Source organism: Lynx canadensis, chromosome C1 (assembly GCF_007474595.2).
Source record: "Lynx canadensis isolate LIC74 chromosome C1, mLynCan4.pri.v2, whole genome shotgun sequence".
NCBI classification, from domain to species: Eukaryota; Metazoa; Chordata; class Mammalia; order Carnivora; family Felidae; genus Lynx; species Lynx canadensis.
The window spans coordinates 167,820,667-167,840,929 of NC_044310.1; positions in this window are offsets into that span (position 1 = coordinate 167,820,667).

Consider the following 20,263-nt stretch of genomic DNA (forward strand, 5'->3'; position numbering starts at 1 on the left):
CAGTTCTTAAGACCAGAAATACAAAGTCAAGGTGTCAGTAGGGCTTTGCTTCTGTGAAGGCTCTAGGGAGAATTCTTCCTTGTTTCTTCCTAGCCTTTGGTAGCTCCTGGCAATCTTTGCTATTCCTTGGTTTGTAGCTACATCGTGTCAGTTTCCGTCTCTTCATATGGACTTCCTCTTTCTGTGTCTTTGGGTATCATCACTTAAAAGGACACTAGCCGTTGGGTTTATGGCCCACCCTAATCCAGTATGACCTCATGTTAACTACCTGTGCCAAGTATGGTCACATTCTGTGGTTCCAGGTGGATGTGAATTTTGAGGAGACATTATTCAGTCCACTATACGTAAAATCTTATTTATGTTGATATTTTGATGCACATTTTTTTCACTTTTGTGTTCATATATATTATGAAATTGGGATCTTGGTACACATATTACTTTGGACCTGCTTACTTCATTTGATAGTGTGAATATTGTCTTGTGGAGTTAACTAATCACCTATCTTTTACATTTCTAGCATACCAAATAAACTCAACCAACACTATATTGTCCCCTCATTTTTGCCATTCTAAATAAAGTTATAAAGAACTTCCTTGTATGCAAATATTTGGATATATCAGTGATTGTTTCCACAACATGAAACCCTGTGGTAGATAGGGAATTGCATGGCCTAAGGGTATATTTTTCTCCAAAGACTTTTAATAATATTTGGCTTACACCATTTGACTCTCTGAATGGCAGAAACCTTTTTGGAGAGAATGAACTTAGTTCTAGGAAAAATGTTATTAAATGTTCAACATGTTATCTACTCAATATATATTTAATATTAATGTTAAGGGTAGGTTATATTCCAGATTAGATCTTGAAATTCCAATTTTGTGTTTTGGGAAAATAATACATATGACAGATTGGGAAGGACTACTTCCTTTCTGTTTTCTCTAACTGTGCTCATTTTCATATGTGTGTAATTTTCATTAGCTGTAATGGTAGATTCTAAGGAGACTGAGGAGAGCAGAGCTTGTGGCAAGTGGAGAACACAAGGTGCCTAAGGTTTGTAAGGCTTTCTTTTCATGCTGATTTGAAACCTAGACTTGACCTGATATATGTATTAATACCTTGAAAGACTAATCAAAGTCATTACTTATATCAAAATAAAAGTATGGAAGAGAAATTCTGGGGCAATTTAAACTTTTTAAAACTTTTTTTTTGTTTGTTTGTTTTTAATAAAAGCACTTAAATCTATTTTGATGGGGTCATACACTTAGATGCTTAGAAGGGTGGGTGATATAATCAGCAACACTGATAGGTTAAAATCACCATACATCCTAAAAACAGTCTGAAAACAATGCTCTAGCATGCCTCATCTAAGGGATCATACTTCACTCACTTCTACTGAGTTTTTGCTGTTTGTGAAAAATTAGCCTGGAGTTTCCAGATTTTGTGATTTTTTTTTTTTCAAGAAAGGCCAGATACTCCTCTTTTTTGTGAAATATTCCAAAATTTAATTACAGATAAATTAAAATTGTAGTAAAAAAGCCATACAAGGCAAAAATTAGTTTTGTAGAGAAAATTTGTCTTTATGGCAGCAGCCCATGACTTTTGGTGTCAATTTTGACTTATTTCTTAAGAGCGTCTACTTTTCTGCTAAATTGACTGTTCTATTTTTTTGTAGCCAGAGTTTTGGGTGGCTACCTCTTACTCTTACCTCACCCAAGGACACTTAGCATGGATGTAAAAAAACAAAAAACAGAAATGTAACAACAAGAATTTTGTACACTTTCCAGATATGTTAGCACATAGCTGTTCAACCTTAAAATTGTAATGTCAACTTAAATCCCCTTTTTTGGCAGTCAATCAATTCTTTTTATCTTTCAAGCGTCTCAAAAGGTCAAATGGAGAATTTTACTCTCTGTACATAAAAACACTAATCTTATTGGAACAGGATACCAATGCTGGTTAGTAATTTAAGACATAAAGGAAATCAGCGTATGATTTGCCAAGAACAATTTGGGCAGCCTGTATCTAAAGTACTTGATTTAAATATTTTATTATGTATTAAGAAGCCATAATCTTAGTATTTTAATTTCCTTGTATTAAAGTTTAGATAATAGTACATTAAATGTGTCTAGCTTTGTAATTCTCCTTCAGATAAAATTTGTCCAAATAAATATTTTCCCAAAGTGATCTAAATTATAAGGTCTATGGTTGCCATTCAAATAAGGAAGAGTATTAATATTCATTACGGTATATTAAAGAAACAATTGGGATAAAGTTGATAGCATTTCTGTAAAGTTATATTAAAATGGCTTTTCAATAATTCTGCTATCCAGTGCCATTTCTATGATATGGGTGATAAGATCCTAAAAATTATTTACTCTTTGCTCATATGAAGTTGACAGTTTAATTGGTTGTCTTCAGTATGTACTATTATTGTCAGTCACAGTATTTACAACCTAGTTTTCTTGAACCAGTTTAATTGTCAAGTGAAACAAACTGATGTATTTCTGACTAAAATTGATTCTTTTGTAATGGTCAATCACAGCTTGATTTTCCATAGAGAGTCTCTTTATTTCTTGGTTCAGTCAAAAGATACAAAGAGCTATTGACTAGAAAATGACTTGAGCTCCAAACTTGTAATGGAACAAGGGAGATCTTAAAGGAAAATATTGACGGAAAAAGGTTTTAAAAAATTCACACTTCTGTTGCTCTCTCATACCAGTGGTTTCCCAAAGAGGGTCTGTGTGCAATAGATAAGAAATTTGTGGAAGAGAAAAATGAGCATGACATATATAAGTTGATGACTTTACTGCTCTCCAGAAGTGATAATACTGTCTTCCAGATTGGGTTATTTTGGGGGAAAGACTAACCATGCAGATATTCTAATTTGGACTTTATTTAGTTCTCATAGATATCTAACTAGTGGCACGTCTTAAATGATGTAAAGAAATGGCTTTGGCTGACAAATTTTACATACTTAAATTTTTAATATAATGACACTGGCCTGATAGAAATCAATACAATGTGTTAATGTCTTCAAGTTAGGAAGGTATAGGAATCTTTCCAGGAATGATCCATATGAATCATACTATATGTTGGATAAATACTGGAAATAGTCAAATGAGTTTTGTGACAGTCCAGAGATCTATATATCTACATAGAACTAACTTGCTAATTTACAACACAGAGCAAGTTGATTTTTTCATCAATCATGGAGAAGTCAAATATATGCATTTTCAAATACCCAGAAACTGTGGGCCTGGATGTGCATGTGTGTGTATATATAAGAGAATATGTCTATATATTGTAGGTTACATTTGAAACTAAAGATGACTCAGACTGTTTTTCAAAACCGCTTTATTGAAATGTAAATCATATACCATAAAATTCATGCGTTTGAGGTGTATAACTTAGTGACAGTCACAGAATTGTGTAACCATCACCACTGTCTGATTTCAGAACATTTCATCACCCATTAATAGTCCTTACCCATTCCTCCTCCCCCATACATACCCTGTCAACCACTAATTTACTTTCTATTTGTGTGGATTTGCCTATTCTGGAAATTTCACATAAAAGGAATTATACATTATGTAGCTATTTTTGCCTGGCTTCTTTCATTTAGCCTAATGTCTTAAAAGTTCATCCATGTTATATAGCATGTATCAATACTTAATTTATTTTATGACTTAATGCCACATTTATGGATATACCATTTTATTTATCCATTCACCAGTTGATAAACATTTCAGTTGTTTCTACCTTTTGGCCATTGTGAATAACGTTGCTGTGAGCATTCATGAACAGGTTTTTGTGTGGAGACTTTCAATTCTCTTGGATATATACCTGGGAGTAGAAGTTCTAGGTCACAGCTATTTTTTGTTCAACATCTTAAATAACTGCCAAACTGTTTTCCAAACATTTATAGCAGTATATAAAGGTTCCAATTTCTCCACATCCTAACTAATACTGGTTATTCACTATCTTTGGTATGTTAGCCATCCTAGTGTGTGTGTGAAGGTTTTTTTTTTTCATTTCCCTAGTGACTAATGATGTTGAATTTTTTTCTTTCATGTGCTCATAGGAGAAATGCCTATTTAAATCCTTTGCCTATCTTTTAATTGGGTTATTTGCCTCTTTAAAACTTGTGCTGTAGGAGTTCTTTGTATTTTGTGGATAAACGTTCATTATCTGACATGATTTGAAAAAACAATTCACATACATGAAGATGTCCTTTTGAAGCACAGAAGTTTTTAATTTTTTTTAGAGAACATGATTAATTATCCTCAATACTCTCTGAGAACCAAGGGAAAAGCAATAAAAGATTTTTTAAGGGTCCACATGTGAAAATGCTGAATGGGACAGGAAGGAAGTTAATGAGCTAGAACAGTGCCTGGCACATAGTAAATACTATAACATTTGTTACGTTGAAATTATTTGAAGTTGAGGATCCTTACATTTTTGAGACCTGATAAAACCCAACTTAAACTTGGAGAAGATTTAAACAATTCCTTTAACTGGCTTCTATTGTCACCTTCCTTTTTCTGAGAAACACACCATATTTTAAAAATCATTTTTAATCCATTTGTGTAGCTTTATGTGATATACTTAGTCCTACTGATACACTGTCAAATATAGATTATAGTAAATTACAAATGTTCTTACTGATTATCTTTATTTGAAGTATTGATATATTGGAAGGATTGAAATACTGTCATGTATATGGAAAAAAACTCAAGTTTTTAGTGGACACAGGTCAGCTTTAAAACAATCTACTTAGTTTTCAACATATTTCAGAAAATATCTATTTAAGATGGGTAAACTTTTTTATATCTCTTTTTGCAATCTCAAATATTAGAATTAAGCAGTTTAAACCAGATAAAATAGACGTGACGTTAAAACTCCTGGAGGATCTTGTGGTCTTGAAACTGACTTCATTTTGCTCCTTTTAAATGGGAACAGCATTATCATGGAGAATCCTTAACTTAGTGCTGAAAGATTGACCTTGTTTTGTTCTTGAGATCATGCCTGATATTTTCAAGAACCTCTCCTATGTGGAGATGCAGATAGAAACCCCATTAATGCTCAGCAAGGACTGTGAGTGCTTTCACAGTGACTGGGCCACATTCTTCCAGTAGGTAAACTACTTGGGACATCTTTGCATTAAATATATGCTTTTCCAAGCCACTAGGGTTAACATTTAGTGTAAGAAATGGAGTTTTTGAAGTAAAATTGTAATGGCTTGAAATAATAGCAAAAATCAGGCACTATTTAATAAAATCTATTCAATAAGAATTTATTTAATCTCTATTTTATACCAGGTCTTTTTATATAATGTACTAAAAAGATCTTTTAATCTTTGCATATCCCTCAACAAGGTATTAAGTCCATTTGCTGATGAAAAATCTGGGTCTCTGAGAGGTTAACTGTTTTACTCTTCTCCCATTTATGAGCATTGAACCCAAATGGGGGTTCCAAAGGCTTTTTTTTCTTTCATGTCATGATAAGGTGAGGATTTAATGTGTTTGCAAAAATACCTAAAATATCCTGGGAAGAAAAATAAAGGATCTAGTCCAGGGTGCTCAATCTTTACTGTTGGCAACATTGGTTGTGCAGTCTAAAGGTGTCTATGATGAGTCCAGTAATTTAACTACTTTACATAGTAGACAGAATTGATTAGTTCCATTGTTTCTGTTGTCCTTTGTCAGCAGTTCATTTCCAACTATTTCTCATGTTCACAGTTCCCATATACTTCACAAAAGTTCAAAGAGCAAAAGAGTTGAATGACTAATAAGTAAATACTGATGTTATAGCACTCTTTCATGTTGTAGTGGCTCAATGTTGGTTTTTTCCCCTCAATAGCTACATTTCTTTTTCCTTGTGGTGAAAACTTTTAAGATCTACTCTCAGCAACTTTACAATACACATCACAGTATTGATAGTCTTGATTCTGACATTATATCTCAAGAACATATAACTGAAAGTTTGGACCTTTTGACCATCCTCATGAGTTTTCCCCACTCCCCACCTCTGGAGACCACCAATCTGTTCTCCATATGTAAGTTTGAGTTGTGGGGCACCTGGGTGGCTCAGTCACTTAAGCCTCTGACTTCGGCTCAGGTCATGATCTCACAGTTTGTGAGTCCAAGCCCCGCATCAGGCTCTGTGCTGATGGTTTGGGCCTGGAGCCTGCTTCTGCCTCTCTCTCTCTGCCCCTCTTCTACTCAATGTCTGTCTTTCTCTGTCTCTCAAAAATGAATAAATGTTAACAAAATTTTTTTTTTTAAAGTTTGAGTTTTTGATACCATGTGTGAAATCATATAGTACTTGTCATTTTCTGACTTATTTCACTTAGCATATTACCCTCAATGTTCATGGCAGAATTCACCAGTGAAACCATGTATTCCTGGACTTTTGTTTCTTGGGAGTCTTTTGATTACCAATTCTTATTACTAGTAAGTAATTGGTCTGTTCAGATTTTCTACTTCTTTCTCATTCAGTTTTGGAGGATTGTATGTTCCTATAAATTTATCCATTTCTTCTAGTTGTCCAATTTGTTGACATGCAGTTTTTTGTAGAAATCTCTTAAAATCCTTGGTATTTCTGTGATGTCAGTTGTTACTTCTCTTTCATATCTAATCTGGGCCCCCTTTTTTTTTTCCAGATGAGTCCAGCTAAAATTTTATCAGTTTTGTTTATCTTTTCAAAGACCCAGCTCTTGGTTTAATTATTTTTTTGTCTCTTTCTTTTATTTTTGCTCTGATCTTCTTTTAAATTTTAATTTTTTTTTAGAGAAACAGAGAGATGATTATGAGTGGGGGAGGGGCAGAGAGCAAGGGAGGCACAGAATCTGAAGTAGGCTCCAGGCTCTGAGCTGTCAGCACAGAGCCCAACACGGGGCTTGAACTCGTGAACTGTGAGATCATGACCTGAGCCAAAGTTGGAGGCTTAACTGACTGAGCTGCTCAGGAGCCTCTTTCCTCTGATCCTTATATCCATTATACTAACTTTGGGCTTCATTTTTCTATTTCTAGTTTCTTTAAGTTTAAGATTTGATTGAGATTTTTCTTGTCTCTTGAGTAGGCCTGTATTGCTATAAACTTCCCTCTTACAACTGTTTTTGTTGCATCCCAAAGATTTTGGACCATTGTGTTTTCATTTTGATTAGTCTTTATGTATGTATGTATGTATGTATGTATGTATGTGTATACACACACACACACACACATTACTTTCATTTGTTCACCTGCTGGTTGGTTAGTATCATGTTGTTTAGTGTGTCTGTGTTTATGGGTTTTTTTTTTCCAGTTTTTTTTTTTTCTTGTAATTTCTAGTTCCATACCATTGTGATCAGAAAAGATGCTTGCTATGATTGCAGTGTTCTTAGATTTGAGAGTTATTTTATAGCCTAACGTGATCTATTCTGGAAAATGTTCCATGTGCACTTGAAAAGAACATGTATTCTGTTTTGGGATGGAGTGTATATATCTCTTAAGTTCATCTGGTCTAATGTGTTTATTCAATGCCACTGTTCCTTATTGATTTTTTTTTTTTTTGGTCAGGATGATCTATTCATGAATGTAAGTGAATGTTAAGTCTTCTATTATTGCATTACTGTTAATCTCTCCTTTTATGTATGTTAATATTTGCTTTATGAATTTAGATACTTCTATACTGGGTGCATAAATATTTACAGTTGTTAAATTCTCCTGTTAGATCATTTTATCATTGTCATCATTTAATGCATTTCTTGATATTTTATTACAGTGTTTGTTTTAAAGTCTATTTTGTCTGATACAAGTATTACTACCCCAGCTTTTTTTTTACCACTTCTATTTTTATAGAATATCTTTTTCCATCTCTCCACTTTCAGTCTGTATGTGTTTTTAGGTCTGAAGTGAGTCTTTTATAGGCAGAAAATAGATGGATCTTGTTTGTTTTATCCATTCAGTCACCCTGTGTCTTTTGATTGTAACATTTAGACCATTTGCCTTAAAAAAAATTATTTGTAGGTGTGTACTTACTACAATGTTAATATTTTTGGTTGTTTTTGTACTTCTCTGTTCCTTCTCTTGTTCTCTTTCCTTGTGATTGACTTTCTTTAGTGTTCTGCTTGGATTCCTTTCTCTCTATTTTTTGTATAACTATTACAGGTTTTTGATTTGGGGATACCATGAAGTTCACATATAATGTTCGTAAGTATATAACAGTTTATGTTAATTTGATGGTCTTTTAAGTTCAAACACATTCTGTAAGAACTTCATTTTTATTCCCCTGCCCTCAACATTTTATGTTTATATTGTCATATTTTACATCTTTTAGTGTCTTTAATGAATTTTTTAGATAGGATTTTACTACCTTGGTCTGCAAACTGTCATACTAGCTTTGTAAGTGATTAATCTACCACCTTTACTATATGTTTGCTTTTACTAGTGTTTTACTAGTGATTTTTTAAATTTCATAATTTTCTTCTAATTATGGTCTTTTCTTTTTCACTTAAAGAAGTCCTCTGACCATTTCTTATAAGGCTGGTTTAACAGTCTAACTTTTATTTGTCTAGGAATCTCTTTATCTCTTTATCAGTTGTGAGGGATAGCCTTGATTTTTTTTTTTTTTTATTTCTTGCATTTTTTTTTCTTGGTTCTTCCTTAGGACTTTTGTCATTGCTTACATGGTCCATTTGTTCTTATATGTCAACTACTTTATTAGCAACTTTAACATATGAATCATGTTTTTAAAATCTTAGTCTGATCATCCCAACATCCCTGGTTCTGAGGATTTTTCATCATTTAAATGTTTTTTTGTTTTCTTTTGTTTTACATTTTGGTCTGCCTTGTAATTTTTTTCTTGATATCTGGACATGAAGTAATGGGTAAAATAAACTATTATTAATAGGTCTTTACTAATGTGGTGATGAGGTGGGGCAGTAGGGGAAGCATTCTATAGTCTTCAACTAGACCAGTTTTTTAATGAGCCTGTTCCTCTAAACTGTGTTTTGACAAGTGTTTCTGCATTTCTTTTTCTGCTTAGTTGGAACAAGATGGCTATAGACAGCTTTGGGTATTTTCCTTCCCCAGCCCAGTTAGGCTCTTACAATACTCTAGCAGATTAGGCTCTGATTAACTAATTTCTCCTGAGGGCAGGCCTTGTTAAGAAGAACAGAGTGCTCTGGTATATTTCACAATCTTTACTTTTCCCTTCCCCCTGCTGTAAGTGAGAGGGGATTTTTCTCTGGTGTTTGTGAGGATCTGCTGGAGCCCCTGGAGCAACATGGCACAATATTGTGGATGCCCCCTTATGACTGATTGCTGCTGGAGTTTTTAACTTTGAAACTTGTCCACACTGAGCCTCTAGTAATTTGTCAGTAACATTTCAAGTTTTCCTTTCCCAGCACTGGTTCCTGTGGTGGCTTCTACTTGTCAGTCTCTGTTCTGATAAGTCAGTTCTCCCTATATTTACCTGTCCATCTCTCTACTCTTGGAGGCAGTGGTGTCCCCTGAGTCCTGCCCTCTGTTAGGTCCTAAGAGAGTTATTGATCTTTCATTCTATTCAGTTTTTTACTTTTGGGAAGGATGGAGTAGTGACTTGTAGCCCCTTACAGAACTAGACATCGAAAGCCTCTCTGCAGTAAGGTTTGAAATCAAGAAGTGTAAGTCCTTGAACTTCATTATTTCAATCAGGATTATTTTGGCTACCCTTGGCCTTGACTTTCCTTATGAATTCTAGGATCAGCTTGCCAATTTTTACAAATAAGCGTGATGAGAGTTTTGACAGGGATTGTGTAGAGTCTATAGATACATTTGGTGAATATTATCATCTTAATTAGTATAATTTGATCCATGAAAATGAGATATCTTTCCACTCACTTAGGTCTTTGATACTTACCAATATTTTTATGCTGTTACTGAGATGATCATTTATTTTTGTCCTTGATTTCACTGATCGATTTTGCTAATGCCCAACCTTGCCTTCCTAGAATAAATCCCATTTGGTCATCATGGGTAATTATTTTTCATGTTTCTGGATTAGGTTTGCTAGTATTCTGTAGAGAATTATTGTAGTGGTATTCATAAAACATACTGGCCTATAGTTTTCTTGTGGTGTGTTTTTTTAATCAGTTTACTGGCCTCATAAAGTGAGTTGGGAAGTTTTTCTTTATCTTCTTTTCTTGGGAAGAATTAGGGACAAATTGTTAACTTTTCTCTAAATATTTGGAATACCAGTAAAGCCACTTCAGACTGGGCTCTTCTTTGTGGGAAGCTTTTGTTGTTGTTGTTATTGTTATCGTTACTTAAACTTTTTACTTGTTAAAGATCTATTGGGATTTTCTTTCCTCTTGAGTCAGTTTCAGTACCTTTGCCTTAGTAGCAAATTTTTCATTTCATATAGTTTATCTGATGTGTTGGCATACAATTTGTCATACACAAATACAATTGTATTTCCTTATAGACCTTTTTATCTTTAAAGTCAATAGAAATAAACCTTATTTCATTCCTGATTTTAATAATTTGAATCTTAAGCCTTCTCTGTACCCTGTAAGTCTTCTCGTTGGTGAGTCTAACTAAATATTTGTCAATTTTGTTCATCTTTTCAAAAAGAAACAACTTTTGTTTTTGTTGGTTTTCTGTTTTTCTGTTCTCTATTTTGCTTATTTCTACTGGGATTTTTACTCTTTTTTCTTGCTTTGGATTTAGTTTAATGTGCTTTCTCTAGTTTTTTTAGGATGCAAGTTTAGGTTATTGATTTGAGATTTTCTTCTTCCTCTTTTCCTCCCTAGCTTCAACTCAGTCATTTTTATTGCAACTAAAAGACAATATGTCACAGAAATCTCCTGGTAGATATGGGAGAAAGTGCTATTTACACTAAATGATGAAATAGTTTGTCTTGGTTAATATGATTACATAGGAAAAATATAAAATCAGCACTATCCAAGTCATAAAATTGGCTGGTTGCATCTGCTTCCACACTGCTCCTTTAGGTAACACCAATACAACTGAAAATTACCTGTTTTTCCTTCACTATTTATGGTATTGACAGTTTCATACCAAAACTACAGAAAAGAATGACTTTTGAAAAATAATTATTTTAGTAAATAAATTTAACATGTGAGTCTGTCTGTTGGCCAGCAAAGTTCAAATGATCCTAAGCATTTGTATTAAAACTTTTAGTCTTTTCATTGCTTTATCACTTTTTTCCTGTTTAAAAAAATAAAAAATGTTACTGAATCAGTATCAAAAATTGTGCAAGGACAAAATATTTGAATATACTTTCCTTCACATTTATCATGTGTGTCTGGACAGCAAGTGCAAATGATAGAAGAATAAAACGTATTGCATTAGCTAGGACTTTAAATGGCCTCAATGTACATACTCAAATTTTTAATATTTAAATAACTAAAGGCATACTAATTGTAATCTAAAAAGGAAGAGTTGTAGAGATTATAGTAATAAATTCTATAGTAATAAGGCTATACTAATAAAAGGATGGAGTGCAATTTCTCAGGTATGACATATTTAGCAGAGCAACATATTTGAGAATCAAATACAGGATATCAGTTGATGGAATAAAGGACAAATCTAAAGATTTGCAAGTGACATAGAATAGAAAAACAGTGTGTATTTCAAATGTTCTTGATTTAAATTCTAACAAAACTAACAAGGGTACTTGTGAGCATATTATAGTAAATGAGGTGATTTTTCACAAAGGAATTATAACAAATGTACAACAATGAAATGCAACCTCATAGATGTGTCAGTTTTGCAATCAAAAGATGATTTTGAAAATTTGTATTTTCCTTTAATTTTTCAACAGTAAAGCTGGCATTGGCTTACTAAACTTTTGATGAATTGCAAGGTAACGCACTTTCATGATAAAAGAAAAGAGCTGATGAGTCCGTGTTTAACTCAGTAGCCAGTACAAGAGTTAACAGAGTTAACAATAGATGCTAGTGCTCTCTCAAATGAAGAGGTGGTTAATAAATGGAAATGAAGGCAGGTTTATACAGAACACTGAATGTGATGTATAAATACTCATGAAACTACAGGAACAGGAATACCACACAATGTATATAACTCAGTTTATATCTTCTTTTTTAATATGGGCATTTGCAGCTGTAAATCTCCTAAGTATTACTTGAGTTATTTACCATATAGATGCCAGGTTTTTTTTCATTTTTCATTCATATCTAAATATTTTCTAATTTCTCTTGTGATTTCATTTTTGACTCATTTATTTAGGTATGTTATTTGATTTCCAAATATATGTGAAGTCAAATTTCCTTTGGTTGTTGATTTCTAATTTCATCCATGTGGTCAGAGAACATGTTTTGGGTGACTTCAAACATTTCGAATGTATTGAGGCCTATTTTAATGGTCTAATAAATGGTCTGTCCTAGAAAATAGTCCATGTGTGCTTGAGAAAAAAATCTGTATTCTGTTGTTCAATAGAGTGTTTCATAGATGTCAGTTTTAGTTGGCTTACAGTGTTGTTGGACTCATCTATTCCTTGTTCCTTCTATTAAGAACCTGTAATAGAAGACTTATTGAAAGTGGGGTACTGAAGTGTCTGTGACTGTTGAATTGTCCATTTCCTCAATTCTATTTTTGTTTTTTTGAGGCTCTATGGTTAGGTGCATATTTGGTTAAATTATACCTCCCTAGTATATCGACCCTTTTATCATTATGAAATAATACTTTCTGTCTAGAATTTTTATCTTAGAGTGTATTTTGTCTGATATTAATATAGCCATGTTAACGCTCTTCATCACTATTGGCATGACATGTCTTTTTTCATCCTTATAATTTCAACCTATTTGTATCTTTTAAAGGGTCTCTTTTTAACAGAGTATAGTTGAATAATGTTTTTTTATCCACTTTGCTAATTTGCTCTTTGATTTCTATATGCCTTTTTCCCCCTCTGTGCCTCCATTTTTTAATGTCAAAAAGATATTTTCCAATATATCATTTTAATTTCCTTATTTTTTAAAAAAATTTTATTTTCTGGGGCGCCTGGGTGGCGCAGTCGGTTAAGCGTCCGACTTCAGCCAGGTCACGATCTCGCGGTCCGTGAGTTCGAGCCCCGCGTCGGGCTCTGGGCTGATGGCTCAGAGCCTGGAGCCTGTTTCCGATTCTGTGTCTCCCTCTCTCTCTGCCCCTTCCCCGTTCATGCTTTGTCTCTCTCTGTCCCAAAAATAAATAAACGTTGAAAAAAAAATTTTTTTTTTAAATTTTATTTTCTTAGTGGTTGCCCTGGGGACTACAATTAACATGTTAACTATAATCTAGTTAAAATTAATACCTATTTAATTTCAATTGTCTACAGAAACCTGGCTTCAATATGTCTACATTCCCTTCACCCTTTGTGCTGTTGTCTTATTTATACATTACAGTTTTTGCGCATTACATCTTTGTACATCACAAACATCAGTGCAGTCTTATAATTGGTATATTCAGTTGCCATTAAATAAGGTAAGAGTAGAGGAAAAAATACACCTACTCTCTTTTGTGTTTATACTTACGTAGTTACCTTTTACTATGCTTCTATTTCTTCTTGTAACTTCAGATTTCTCTCTAATGTCCTTTTAATTCAGCCTGAAGGACTCCCTATATTATTTCTTGTGAGACAGGTCTAGTAGCAATGAATTCTTAGGTTTTATTCACCTATTTTTATTAACCTCATTTTTGGAGGGTAGTTTTGCTTGATATAGGATTCTTGGTTTCAACACTTTGCAAATGCCATGCCACTGGCCTTCTGGACTCCCTAGTTTAAAATGAGAAATTATTCATCTTGCTATGAGTCCTGTGTACATTATTAGTCCTGTCTTTCATGTTGTATTCGAGATTTTCTTTGTCCTTAGCTTTCAAAAGTTTAACTATGATGCATCTAGGTGTGGACCTTTTTTACTTTATCCTACTTGATGTTTATTGAATTTCTTGGATAGGTAATCTCATGTTTTTCATCAAGTTTGGGAAGTTTTATATTAGTATTCAAGTATTCTTTTTTTAAAAAAATGTATGTTTATTTTGAGAGAGAGACAGAGAGGGGGGTGGGGGGAGAATGCACACAAGTGCCAGGGAAGGGCAGAGAGAATGAGAGAATGCCAAGCAGGCTCCATACTCAGTGCAGAGCCTGACACAGGGCTTGATCTCACAACAGTGAGGTCATGACTTGAGCTGAAATCAAGAGTCAGACACTTAACCAACTGAGCCACCCACGTGCCCCAGTATTGAAGTATTCTTTATGCTCCTTTCTCTTCTTTGTTACTCTCATTTTGCATATGTTGTCCCATAAGTCTTTAAGTCTTTGTTCATTTTTCTTTTTGTTTTCTTTTTATACCTCACACCACGGGGTCTCAATTGACCTATATTTGAGTTGGCTGATTCTTTCTTCTGCCAGCTCATATTTGCTGTTGATCTTCTCTAGTAGTTTTTATTTTAGTCATTACGTTTCAATCCTAGTTTTTCTGTTTTTTAAATGTATATCTCTTTATTGTTGTTTTCTATTTGGTGAAAATTCTTTCTCATACTTCTCTTCATCCTTGAAGATAGTTTCCTTTAGTTCTTTGAATATATTTATAATAGTTGATTTAAATGTTTGTCTATTAAGTCCAACATCTAGGCTTCCTCAAGAACAGTTTCTGTTAATTTCTTCTGTGTATGGGATATACTTTACTGCTTCACTGCATATCTAATGATTTTGTGTTATTGTTGAACACTGGACATCTTTAATACATGCATTTGCTCCAAAAATCTTATCCCTCCTTCACTAGTTTTGCTATTTGTTTGTCCTGAACTAATTTTACACAGTTGTCACTGATTGTTTTATCAGAAGAACCCCCAAGAAAGGGTTCTTCTCACTGAACAAGTTCTAAGTCTGGTCAAAAATATAAGTCATGTGTGCAGTTGTTTTCAGAGAGCTGGCAGAGAAGTCAACTGACAATTATCTGGGAATGGGGCTGCTTGGGGAGCTCCAAATCTACTCTTTCCCAACAAGTGACTACTGGGCTGATGGTTTTCACAGTAGATTGGAAGGTTGTCAGTTTTCATGGATAACACAGAGGTAGTTAGATGAAAAGGCGAATTAAAAATACCATGAAGCAAACACAAAAACAAAAAGTCTCACAAAGCTTACTGCTTTTAGGAAGATGCAGCCAGTTTTCTTAAATAAATGCTTCTGGATTATATCAACTATTGGTTTATTTTCAGATTTTTAAAAGAGTTGCTTTTGAGTTTCTTTTCTAATCTAATTGAAAGGCAGACTTTTGGAGATTCTTACTTCACTATCCTAGAAATGATTACCTTCACAGACTTTTACTTGAATGTTTATTTATTATTTTTGAAAGAGAAAGAGAGCACAAGCAGGGAGGGGTGGAGGGAGGGAGACAGAGGATCTAAAGTGGGCTCTGTGCTGACAGCACATGCGGGGCTCAAACCCACAAACCATGAGATCATGACCTGAGCTGAGGGTGGATGCTTAACCAACTGAGCCACCCAGGTGCCCCAGCCCTTCAGACTTTTTAAGTAAAAAAAAGTATTTTAAGTTTTTTTGAATTTGTGTCACAATATAGTAAATGCTGAATTTAAAATATTGCTTGTACAGAAAGACAAATAAAGAAACTGATCCCATTCACAATTGCACCAAGAAGCATAAAATACCTAGGAATAAATCTAACCAAAGATGTAAAGGATCTGTATGCTGAAAACTATAGAAAGCTTATGAAGGTTGAATTGAATTGAACAAGATTTAAAGATTTAAAGAAATGGAAAGACATTCCCTGCTCATGGATTGGAAGAATAAATATTGTCAAAATGTCAATACTACCCAAAGCTATCTACACATTCAATGCAATCCCAATCAAAATTGCACCAGCATTCTTCTCGAAACTAGAACAAGCAATCCTAAAATTCATATGGAACCACAAAAGGCCCCGAATAGCCAAAGGAATTTTGAAGAAGAAGACCAAAGCAGGAGGCATCACAGTCCCAGATTTTAGCCTCTACCACAAAGCTGTAATCATCAAGACAGCATGGTATTGGCACAAAAATAGACACATAGACCAATGGAATAGAATAGAAACCCCAGAACTAGACCCACAAACGTATGGCCAACTCATCTTTGACAAAGCAGGAAAGAACATCCAATGGAAAAAAAGACAGTCTCTTTAACAAATGGTGCTGGGAGAACTGGACAGCAACATGCAGAAGGTTGAAACTAGACCACTTTCTCACACCATTCACAAAAATAAACTCAAAATGGATAAAGGACCTGAATGTGAGACAGCAAACCATCAAAACCTTAGAGGAGAAAGCAGGAAAAGACCTCTCTGACCTCAGCCGTAGCAATCTCTTACTCGACACATCCCCAAAGGCAAGGGAATTAAAAGCAAAAGTGAATTACTGGGACCTTATGAAGATAAAAAGCTTCTGCACAGCAAAGGAAACAACCAACAAAACTAAAAGGCAACCAACGGAATGGGAAAAGATATTTGCAAATGACGTATCGGACAAAGGGCTAGTATCTAAAATCTATAAAGAGCTCACCAAACTCCACACCCGAAAAACAAATAACCCAGTGAAGAAATGGGCAGAAAACATGAATAGACACTTCTCTAAAGAAGACATCCAGATGGCCAACAGGCACATGAAAAGATGTTCAGCGTCGCTCCTTATCAGGGAAATACAAATCAAAACCACACTCAGCTATCACCTCACGCCAGTCAGAGTGGCCAAAATGAACAAATCAGGAGACTATAGATGCTGGAGAGGCTGTGGAGAAACGGGAACCCTCTTGCACTGTTGGTGGGAATGCAAATTGGTGCAGCCGCTCTGGAAAGCAGTGTGGAGGTTCCTCAAAAAATTAAAAATAGACCTACCCTATGACCCAGCAATAGCACTGCTAGGAATTTATCCAAGGGATACAGGAGTACTGATGCATAGGGGCACTTGTACCCCAATGTTCATAGCAGCACTCTCAACAATAGCCAAATTATGGAAAGAGCCTAAATGTCCATCAACAGATGCATGGATAAAGAAATTGTGGTTTATATACACAATGGAATACTACGTGGCAATGAGAAAGAATGAAATATGGCCTTTTGTAGCAACGTGGATGGAACTGGAGAGTGTGATGCTAAGTGAAGCCATGCAGAGAAAGACAGATACCATATGGTTTCACTCTTATGTGGATCCTGAGAAACTTAACGGGAACCCATGGGGGAGGGGAAGGAAAAAAAAAAAAAAGACGTTAGAGTGGGAGAGAGCCAAAGCATAAGAGACTGTTAAAAACTGAGAACAAACTGAGGGTTGATGGGGGGTGGGAGGAAGGAGAGGGTGGGTGATGGGTATTGAGGAGGGCACCTTTTGGGATGAGCACTGGGTGTTGTATGGAAACCAATTTGACAATAAATTTCATATATTAAAAAAAAATAATAAAATAAAATAAAAAAATAAAATAAAATATTGCTTGTAACATTGATATAAAAACTTAGAGACCTATATACCTAATAAACATAAATACACAGGAATTTCTCATATGTGGAGAAATTGTGAATTTTGTGGTAACATTCATGGAATAATCAGATATCTAACTACAAGAATATAATAGCATTCTGATTTCACTTTCTTCATCAAATAAATTCTACATGTACTTCATACATATTAAAATGAAAAAATAAAACCATAAAACTACTAGAAAAAAAAACTTGGGTTTTTGTTTTGTATTGTTTCTGGCATTAGAATACCTATTTAGGAATGACTGAAAAAAAACCCAGAAAACAGAACCCGTGAATGATTGGTACATTCAGCTATACACACATAAATCTGTGAAATAAAAATTACCATAAATTTTAAAGATCGCATGCTAAAAACATTGGTTGTTTTCTAGAATAAGAACTGGATGACTGGGGGATAATACATGAGGATTACATGCTTTCCACTATGGATACTTTTGTGCCTTTCAATGTTACATAGAATTTACTCTCAACTATTTTTTAAATTAAAACAATTAAAAATTCACAAAATTTACAATATTTTTTAATCATCTGGCTGCTTTGACTTTTTCTTTATTACTGGTTATTTCTATGATAGCAACATTTAAAATTTTTGTTGGGGCACCTGGTGGCTCTGTTGGTTAAACATAAGATTTTGGCTCAGGTCATGATCTCACAGCTCATGAGTTTGAGCCCCATGTTGGGCTCTGTGCTGACAGCTCAGAGCCTGGAGCCTGCTTCAGATTCTGTCTCCATCTCTCTTTGCCCCTCCCTCTGTCTCTCTCTCTCTCTCTCTCTCTGTCTCTCTCTCTCTCTCAAATACAAACATTAAAATTTTTTGTTTTTAATTTTTGTACATATTATTACAAGTTTTTTTTTTTAATTTTTTTTTCAACGTTTATTTATTTTTGGGACAGAGAGAGACAGAGCATGAACGGGGGAGGGGCAGAGAGAGAGGGAGACACAGAATCGGAAGCAGGCTCCAGGCTCTGAGCCATCAGCCCAGAGCCCGACGCGGGGCTCGAACTCGCGGACCGCGAGATCGTGACCTGGCTGAAGTCGGATGCTTAACCGACTGCGCCACCCAGGCGCCCCTATTATTACAAGTTTAAGTTTCCTCTTATAAATCTATTCAATCACAAGTCATTTACAGGATCATGTATGACACACGTATCTTTATATCATGAATATATTTCATATCTTGTATTTAAGTAGAAGACATAAAGAAAGTCCTTATATGCAATATATCTGTTTGTTTGTATCTTTTTCCCCCTCTCTTTCTCAGTAAACTTTCATGAGAAACAGATAAGCACTGTTGATACGCTGTATACCAGGAAGTTCTAACAAGCTTCCCTCTAACACAGAAGTGAACAGTATGGTCTCTTGACCCAGATTAGCTTTTGTGTAGTCAATGGAGCTACTCAAAGATTCTGATTCTTCTTCCATGCCCACAGAGAGATGCATTTCTCCATTACATTGGAAGTTAAATGTGTTCTTGTGACTTTGACCAATGAAATGTGAGAAAGTGTGTGTTACTTCTGGTCAAAAGCTTCAAGCATCCTGTTCCCTTTTTTCTGCCTCAGTGATTGTGGACACATGGCAAGATGGCACCTTCATTAACTGGGTTTTTGAATGATCAGTAAGATTACACTCTGCCTGCTGACATGTAGTATGAGTCAGAAATAGACTTAATATTTTAACTCACTGAGACTCGGAGGTGGTTTTTTCCCAGCATAACCTTGCTTATCCTGACTGATACACATTCAAATCTCAGCTCTTCTAATGAGTAGCTTTGTGACTTAAATTGCAAATTGGCCTCAAGTGGAAGACACAAGGTAGAATTATTTTATTTCATTGCCCTCTTTTATTAGAAAAACGAAGGTGAGGCTTGAGGCCATGCAACTACTTCGTGGATGAGCAAAGACTAAAAGCCAGGCTTCTTTCCTCCCAATCCAGTGCTTTAATACCCTATTGAAAGACATTTAGTCACCTTTCTAATGCCAAATAAGTGTCAGAATCTTTATTCTTAACAAGATTTGAGGCAAGCTACTCTTCAATTCTCATTTTTAGTGCTTCTGGAAGTTTGACAATTAATCTAAGGCTACACAAGAACAGTGGGAACAGTCTATCTCTGCATGTTATGACTCACTAACATTATTCACATTTTTTTTAGGTTGCACCGTTATTAAAATGATTCTCAAATATATGTTTCCACTTGCTATTGACAAAGTGAAGTTTCAATGTTGTCAGTGTGTAAAACTTCAAATCCTAGATGTCAGGCAATGCATCAAAACCTAATTCAGAAAAGACAGATATTGCTTCTTGTATCAAAATGTTGTTTAAAGCCATTAGATATACTGCAATTGTCTTTGAAGAGTATAAATTACTCCCATCTCTAAAGTGATATGTAGGGGTCATTCTGTTTCATTCCCAAAGCACACAACCTCTTGTAAATTTTTGCTTATTATTTAAAATATTGAAAATTAGCTTTCAAATGTGATATATTGGTAATGATTTTAATTGTTGATTTGTACTTAATTTATGTGCTGTGGCATTATATTTACTGTGTTATATGTTGTCTGCTCTCACCTTAGGATAAGATTTGCTTAAATATAGGAGATATTATAAATGAATGCTTATTTTCAGTTAACTGTAAACAACAGGTTTATTGCTTCCAAAAGTATAATGTTTGTATATACGTGAAGTGAGATGAGTTTATACAAGTTGAGATTACATGTTCTAGGTGATATCAGGCTGAATATGGAGACCAGTTCATTTAGT